This window comes from Leuresthes tenuis, unplaced genomic scaffold (genome assembly GCF_036924035.1).
Source record: "Leuresthes tenuis unplaced genomic scaffold, fLeuTen1.0.hap1 SCAF_19, whole genome shotgun sequence".
NCBI classification, from domain to species: Eukaryota; Metazoa; Chordata; class Actinopteri; order Atheriniformes; family Atherinopsidae; genus Leuresthes; species Leuresthes tenuis.
In genome coordinates, this window is record NW_027325373.1 from 3,672,711 (window position 1) to 3,681,908 (window position 9,198).

A 9,198-nucleotide genomic window follows, 5' to 3' on the forward strand; every position below is an offset into this window, starting at 1 on the left:
TCTTTGTTATAATACCACCAACAGTTGACAGTAGAATATTTAGCACTGAGGTCAGAACTGGTCACGGTACCACGTTTGAATTCACCGAGCTCCGGAGAGTGACCCATTCTTTCACAGATGTTTCTAGAAGCCGTCTGCATGCCTGGGCGCTTGACTTCATACATCTGTGGCCATGGAAGTGACTGGAACACCTGAAGTCAATTATTTGGAGGGGTGTCCAAATACTTTTGTCAATATTGTCTTCTTGGCCATTGAAGCTGGCTCTGATTCTGAAGATGGCGCTCTCATCCCAGCATGCAAGAACACATGACGTTCATTCACGTTCTCCATTGGTTAATAAAGAGTGGCAAATATTCCTTTTTTATCTAAATATCGTCTAAAGACTGTTGAAATAAACTGTTTTTAGACGACTGCAACCTTAAGCCATTCCATGTTCATTTGTGATACTTTCATATATTTGTATACAACCTGTAAGAAATTATCAAAAATTTAAAATAAACACTGAAGAAATCACTTTGATGTACACATAAAATGATTTATATATATTTGTGTTATTTATATAGATAGTAGTATCTTCACATACCTAATATCAAATCAAGAAGATACACGAGGCAGACGTTAGTAACATGTTACATTTATGGCCTTTAGGCTATACGCCCCATTAGCTTGAAAATAGCCTGAGCTCACACGAAAGTATTAGTTCTACTGATATTATCTTTCTCCGTAGGCTTCACTTTTGACGCTGGATACCTACACCATCTACAACCCATCACTACAGCATTAAAAATGCGTCAGATCAAGTAGTAGATGTCAGGCAGTTAGCCTTCTCCTTCTATCATTCATAGGTCATAGTCAGTGGAATTCAGGCATTATTTTCAAGCATAAAAATTCCCATTTGCCACAAACCATCGTAACGCAGTATTTGAATAATGCAGACAACAGAAACCCCCTTAAATAAAGGTGTAGGAGTAATAATTCTGCTTCCATTTTAGCAGTGAAATTTGATAAGGGTGCATGAAAATGAGTGAAGGAAAACAGATAGGAAACGATGACAGACTAATCCCAGGAAGAAAAGTCAAATAGGATGACTAAGGAAAGGGCAAGGACGAAATGAAAGAGGCAAATAAACGAGTGAAGGTCATTTCATAAGGGAGCAAATTCACTTAAAAAATAAGGAAAAAAAAGGAAAAAGACCTCTGAGACAGAACACTGTGATTGTGCTTCTCCCAGCCAAGCAGCAGGTGCTGGTTTGGTCCCTGCTCCAGTGAGCCGTGTCTGGCTGTATGGGTGGCTTCTCTCCCAGATGGGGCACAACAAGTTCTCCAGAGAGAGTGTGTGTGTGTGTGTTTGTGTTCGATGAGGTGAGGGGGGCTGAGCTGCCATGTGGACGGGGTGATTAGATTGGCAGCGTCTGAAGCCAGGGTGCCTGGCCGGGCGCCTGTCTGAGGGTTAGGGCTCATCTCATAGTGTACAATCAGCTGCTCTGTGATTAGCCACTGATGGGCGAAGTCATCCAAAACTTACAGTGGAGCCAACTTTTCCTCTCAGTAAACAAGGTGACCGTGTTCCGAATTTGCCAACGTGTCTGCTCATCGAAAACGAATGAGCTCACAGACATGGCTTTCTTGGCCGATGTTGATTTATGGGTTATTTGCACATGCAGGAGGACTGGATGGTTAGCTGGCAATTTGCTCTGTTTGTTTGCTTGTCTCACAGGGTGCTTTCACATTTGTGCTGATTATGAGCGTTTGTGAACCAATACAAAGCTCAGGAAATAGCTCAATCGTTTGGTGCATTCATTTAGTCTTTCTATAGAATCTGGCAACTTTTGTAATGGGAAATTAGGCAAAGTAGACCCTTTGGATTAAAAAGAAATGTCTTGGTTTGGAAAGAGTATATTAACTTAATCAGACCTTAGCATATGCTCCACATAACAAGCTTTCCACCAAAGCCACAGGGAGGATTTTACATAAAACATCAAAATACTTTAGCAATGTCACTGCATCATTTAATTTAAAAATAGTCCACAAGCTGATTTATTTATATATATATATATATGCAGTACTCAATAACCCTTGGAGCTGTGGGACTAGTGCTCCTGTTGGTCAAAATGGTTCAGGCTCACTCTGACCTTTACTCTTATATTGGTGTGTATTTCTTTAAAAATATTAGCTTGAATTTATGCTTGAATCTTGAATTTAATGGCACATGTAAAAAGGTTGGAACAGCGCCATGTTTACCTCTGTGTATCATCCCCTCTCCTTCCAACGACAGTCCATAAACGACTGGGAGCTGAAGAGACCATTTGATGGATCTATGGGAGATGTGGTCTGATACAGGATTCTAGCTCCTTCTGGATCCAGTAATTAATGAATTAATGATGAACCAGTTTCTGGTGAAAGGTCTGGACTGCAGGCAGGTCGGTCCGGCACTTGGACTCTTCCATACGAAGCCATGCTGCTGTAACATAAGTATGTGGTTTAACATAGTCCTGCTGAAATATGAAAGCCCGGTCATTTTACCTCCCAATTACCCTAAATAGTTGCAATATGTTCCTCCAGCTTTTTCTTTTTAGTGCCACTTTTCCAGCCTTTTGTTGCCCTCGTTGTTGCAGCCACTAAAATCAAGAGGAGCAAATGAATAGTAAAATGTCTCACTTTTAACATTTGTTTGGGATTTGCAAATAATTGCATTACCAAAGATATCTGCAGTTTTTGACCAGGTCTTGTGTCTTATTGCGACTCATTTATCTGCTACACATGCATGTTCCACCTTATACTTGTCACACATTCATATTCCTTCCATCTTTGAAAGAAAAAATAATTTTTTTTAAATTTCTGCCTTTATGTGTGAGAGATGCTCATCATTCAGCCGCATCAGTGCCCAGTCCGGCTGGTGTGGCTGGCAGTCAGGGTACCAGGTGTGGGGTTGGAGGTACCCAGCTGTGAGGCCACCAGCCCAGGCATGAATCATAACAGTGTCCCCCTGTCATTGTGTCAGTCACGGCTGACAGGGGCCTCAGCGGGACACTTACTGTGGAGGGTGACAGGGTGTCTGGTGGCAAGTTTGAAATGTGAAAGGCTAGACAATGGGTGTGTATATATGTGTGGGTGTGTACTTGTTTTCCAAAAGGAAGGAGCTTAGTATATTTGTGGAATCCAATGTGTTTTGTGGGAATCGAATGGTGGACCCCACTTATTTAAAGATGAATTTTTAGGGTCAAAATTTGGTTTTATGGTTGGGACAAGAGTAATGTATTTCAGGTTTGGAGAAAGAGTTGATCGGGTAGGGGTTCAGCTGTGATGGTTAGGGTTAGGGGACACATTAGGCCCATGATGAATCGCCTCAAAGATAGAAAAACAAGTAAATGTGTGTATGTGTGCGAGCGTGTTCTTTTATGCTTGGAGTTGGCTATGGTCCAGAAGGCAAATTCAGGATGTTTTGTGCGTGACTCAGTGAAGAAGTGTGGCATCAGTGCTCAAAGAGGTGTGTGTCTGCAGGCCTGCAGTGCATTATGGTTGTGAAGTACACTATCGAGGCGTAACCAGAGAAATTGTGTGGTCACTCTCAGCATGAACAGTTTTCTCTCTTCCCAGATTTTGTCATCTTTTTGTACAGCAGAGCTCAAATACAATTTTCTTGTATAATCCATTCTCCCAGCTTTATAAGTTTGAGACTGTTTGCATCAGATCCAGCTAAATTAGTTTGCTATTGTTAATGGGTTGTTTTTTTCTGGGAAATCATGTTCCCATAACAACGCATCACAGATAGTTTCTTTTTCTCTGCATCTATTTCCAAAACTGACTTTTAAATTATTAAATTAAGTGTTTTCCCAACTTAAGGCTCATTGTTGGGGACTTACAGACAAGCTGATAGCATCACTCTAGTTATGGCAGTGTTTTCAACTGGTTCAATATAACAAAAAAACACTGGTTGACTGATTATGTGAAATTAAGTCCAGATGTTTATGATGTCTGAAAATTAACCTTATTGACTTTGGAATAATTTTCCCTTTTATAACTCTAACCGATCAATATTGTCACATGTTAAGTAAAATATCAAAATATGGATTTTCTTTGATGATCCCATCACATCTAAGGTGTGGACATCATCAGGTGAAATGGTTGTTCATGGAGAGATAATGATGTCTGTCTGTTAAAGATGGACACAGCAAACATTATATAATCCATTTGGTTGTGTTATTCTGTTTTATGGCTGCATTGTTGGTATTTTACATGTCACCATGTCAGTTTTAAAGCTTGACATTAAAAGTGAGATATGGATCAGACTGAAAACCTGATGATACTAAGAATTTATACTGAAATACTGAAATCACAATGAGCTTTATTGCCCTTTTTTTTCCTTAAAGGAACATCATTTACAAAATGAATGTCATGCTGTGTTTAACAAAGAAAAAGATAAATAAGCTAGCTGTTCAGGCTGTAAACCTATTAGGCAAATGGAGTAGTAAATAAATCATGTGAGAAATGGGGTTGTTTCCTCAAAGTTGCTCCCCGCTAACCATTAAATAGAATGCAGATTTGAAGCAAAGAAATGTAGGGATTAAATCTTACAAAGCACAGTTTTTGCAACATGAGAAGAGTAAGGAGCGCCATGAGCAGAAATTCCAAACCATAGAGCGAAGAGTCGATGCTTTTCAGAACACAAGGACATGTTGACACCACAGACACAGACATGAGACCACAAAGTGAAAAACTTCTCAAATAGGGACCTCACTCAACCAGAAAAGAATGTGTTAGCCAAAGGACTCGACTTTACCATTTCTCCACAACAACTGCCAGGGATGGCCCTCATTACAGCTACTGAATCTGCAATAAGGAATAACAAAATCTCTGAGGCAGAAGCAGAACAGCAGCCCTCTCCTGTGCTAAAACTCCTCCCTGTAAGCTCACGCCACAGGAAGGAAGGCAATGACATCCCTCAGCAGAGACCAGAACATCCCCATTTTGCCAGCGGACAAGGGAAGATCTCAACAGAGTCGATTGTCACAGAAAAATAACAACATTGCTGAGTGATGGCACCACCTACAAGGCCCCGAAGAGGGACCCCACAAACAACTATAAGAGGAAAGTCATAGATTACCTTCAAGATCTGGAAAAAGAAAGTTATTGACGGCTCTTTATAGTCCACACCGTGCATCTATGGACTTCCCAAGAAACAAAAGGAGGGAGTCCCACTCAGACCACCTATAACATTGTCCAACACCTTGCCTCCATCTTAGCACTCCTGGTGGGAAACAATCCACATCATATACAGATCTCCAGACTTTGTGAAGTCACCATCCATCGAGTTTAGAACTGAGGAAGCCTTTCAGATTATGGGTGAAACATCTTCAAGATCCAAGAAGATGTCCCGTTGGCCCTATTCAAAGTCTCATGATAAATATTAAAATAGCTGATTCAAAGTTCACTCTGATGGTATACAGCCTTCTAATAGGGGGAATGGAAACTGCCACATTCCCAGTTAGCACCCCTGGGCACCTGTCCTGGTAAAATGTGTTGGTGGTCGGGTAGGCTCCAACACAACAGAAACATAATGCTTATGGCACTATGTAACACATCAACAGGTCTATTTAGCCCACAAAAAACTAATTAGCTTCGTGTTTTTTTTCCTGGCAAGATGGCAAAGGTTAAAAGACCAAGACACGCGTTAACCTAGGATACCCAAAACAAAAAAAAGAGGTCACATAAGTGTCACATGAGATGTAAAAAGGTCATAAGTGTAACACTAACTGGTACTAGTCTCTATAATAACATCTGGTTTCCTCTGTTGTTTGATATCTGACTGTGCAAGACTCAGTATTTTTTTGATCATACATCCAATTCGCCCATTTTGACCATCCATTTATTTTCTATACCCGTTTAATCCAATTTAGGGTCACAGGAGTGCTGGAGCCTATCACAGGCCTACATAGAGGCAAACGACGACTATGTACCCTCACACTCACTCCCAAGGGATCATTTTTAGAGTCACATGCATGTTTTTTGGACGGTGGGAGAAAGCTAAAGTCCCCGGAGAGAACCCACGCATACAGAGAACATGCAAACTCCACACAGAAAGGCCCCAGCCAGGATTCGAACCAGGAACCCTCTTGCTGTGAGGTGACGGTGACTCACAGCAACAATTTGACCATCTAAACTGTGAGCAAACTTGCGACACAACATGCTGAGACACAGTTTTTATAGATGTAAAGACTTAAACTAAATCAAAACTTTCGGTTCGGCTTAGAAAATGACATAATACAAGCACTGGGGTGACCGAGCCTTTTCCGTTGCTGCCCCCAGGCTCTGGAATAAGCCCCCCCCCCAGATGAGTCTTATTTCTGACCTGGGCCTCTTTAAATCTGGGCTTAAAACCTACTTATTTCAGATGGCTTTTAATACCCAGTAGTATGGTGACACTTTTATATTATCTTGTTCAATTTTGCTGTATTTTATTGCGTTTACTGTTATTTTATTGTTTTGTATTTATTCTTTTCTTTATTTATTATCCGATGTAAAGCACTTTGGTACCGAAATGGATTGTTGTAAAGGGCTGTAGAAATAAATTAAATTTACATTTACATAAAACCATCTCAGGCAATCGTTAAACTGAAATAATTTGGTTGTATTACAAACAAATATTGTTAAATTTGATATTCTGTGCGATGCAGCTGTTGCTCGGTATTAAAGCACATCATCTGCTAATCAGAAGGTTGGTGGTTCAATCCTCATTTCCGCCAGTTTGTGTTTGTTAAGCCTCTGATGAATCATATGAGTGTGTGTGATAGCGGTATAAAAAGTCTCGTCTTTTTTCCCTTTTGTCTTTTATATCACACCCAACCTTTATCTTTCATTGTGTCCAGTCTTGTGGCAGTGAGCCCACCTCTGAATGCCCATTTTTGCACACTTGGGCAAGCAACACAGGATCATATGGATAAAATACTTCCCTTGCTGACACCCCACATTCATTCCTTCCCCTCCTTTTTCATTTCCAGCCCCTCGACTTTCTTACCCTTCACATTCCACCAGAAACACACAATAAAAAAAACACCCAAAGAGTCTTTTTTACAATTCACCCTCTGTATAAAATGGAATGAGACAGATCGCATTGCTCTGAGTAAAAATCACTTGAAAAAAGTGCAGGTTTGGGAAAAAAAAGCTTTTATTTGTTGCTTTAACTGTATTCATCACATAAAATCCAGAACTTTGTACAGCATGCACTTAAGATATGATTATCAAGCCCAAGGTTACATAGACAGTGTTGCATAAACCAAAGTCTCAGGACTTTGTCGCACATACAGTGTTTACAATCTAGAAGCAACAGCAAGGTGCTGCTCAGTAGAAACACACTGCAGTCCTCAAACTGATTTTCAGGGCTTGCACAAAGAATACATCAGATGAAAAATGTATGTGTCTATATTCTACTCGAGTCCATGAATATCTTGCTCTATTAGCGTCCTGTAGACCTTGTCAAGTCAGTGATGTCCAAGCTGCCATGGCTTTGGATTTATGTCTTCAGCTCTTGTTGATTCTGAGGTTTCTGGAGATGTGCCCTGACCTGCCTTCAGAACAACTGGGACCCACATAGTCACCTTTCAAGCTCAGGTCCTCTAACGGAGGCTCAGAGTTCTATGAAGTATCTTAGCTGCTCCTCGGACTGCGTTCTTCTGAATTCTGATTTTGCTCTCTCCAAGTTCGGGGGTCATCTTTTTAACTCCCTATGTCAGCCCTTGTTATTTCCAAGCTTATTATTTCTTGGTGTTGCTGTCCCTTGGGATTGCTACATCACCACTGCCTTTTTCTGCAGTTTGTTGACCACCACAATGTCCAGTTGGTCAGCCGTCGCCTTAAAGTATCGTATTTAGCATGTCAAGGCTGCGGAGGGAAATTCTGTTTTTCATCATTCGAAAATAAATTTCAATAAAGCAACATATAAGCAACATATGCTGTCGACATCTAATTAAGTTGCACATAACTTTAACACCTTTTTCTAGGCCAGCATCAGTCTTATTAATGTTCTTGGCCTGAAAATGAGTATTTATCACAACTAGCAATTACAGAGGTTTGGGTCATACACGAGAAATGTCAGTCTAATTATGGTTGGGTACAGCTCATTATGTGCCAGGTAATCCAGGAGAGGGCCGGCCCCTAATGTGAGATGCAGGAGGCACGACAATGCACCACGAAATGAGGTTTCAAGAGGGTTCTTTGTTGAGTGGGGTACTTGTTGCATCTGGAGAGGCAATTTGGAAAGAAAAATGATGGTGCTTCTTGATGATATGAATTTCTCTTTTTTTTCCCTTCCTTTCTTCAAGCCTCATCGACAAGAAAATTAATTCAGAGTAGAAGGTTGTGCTTGCTCATTACACTTTGAATTTAGTGTCCTTTGGAGTCTCATTACACATGGATAAATAGATTAAAAAGGATTTCAAATTCAAATAAAAAGGATAAAAAAGAACATCTTAATATATTGTTTTTCTTGTTTATAAATATATATCATTCAGCTGTTTTGTATGATTAAAATATAAGTTCTCATCTGCAATCTTTTTACAATGATAGGATAAGATATAACCTCTGAAAAAAAATCCATAAACCATGTATTCTACCTAATGACCAGCAGGGGGAGACTCCTTTCATGTCAAAATAAGTCAAATTATACTAAAATGACCCTACTTCTCATCCGATTTATTAACCTCCGTAAACATTTTCTTAATGAATTTATGATCTCAAAAGAACATTTTTGATTCAAAAACCTGAGACGGCGAGGGTCAGCAGAGGTCCACAAACCAAATGGTGACATCACTGTGGTTCAACGAGTTCAACCTACAAAAAAAAAAAAAAAAAAGACCAAAATTGGGATCAGCCCACCAGAATTTCATCCAGTCGTCTGAATTTATTTTTTCATTTGAATTTGTTTCGCCAAAATATTGTGCAATGACTAGAATGTTTACCATACATTTGCATTGCTCTCACTCCCTTAAGAGCAGGAGCAAAGAACCAGCAAAAAGCTCTCTTTAGTTCGGAGTTTGTTGTTTTCACAATAACTCGTCACCTACCATTCCAGCATCAGCATGTGTGTATACTATGGAAATTAAATGTAAACTGGGAGTGCATTCATAAGGTGCTTTTCCATCCAAAATGCTCCACACTACAAACCACATTCACCCATTCCTGCATGTTTTTCCTTCTTTTTGGT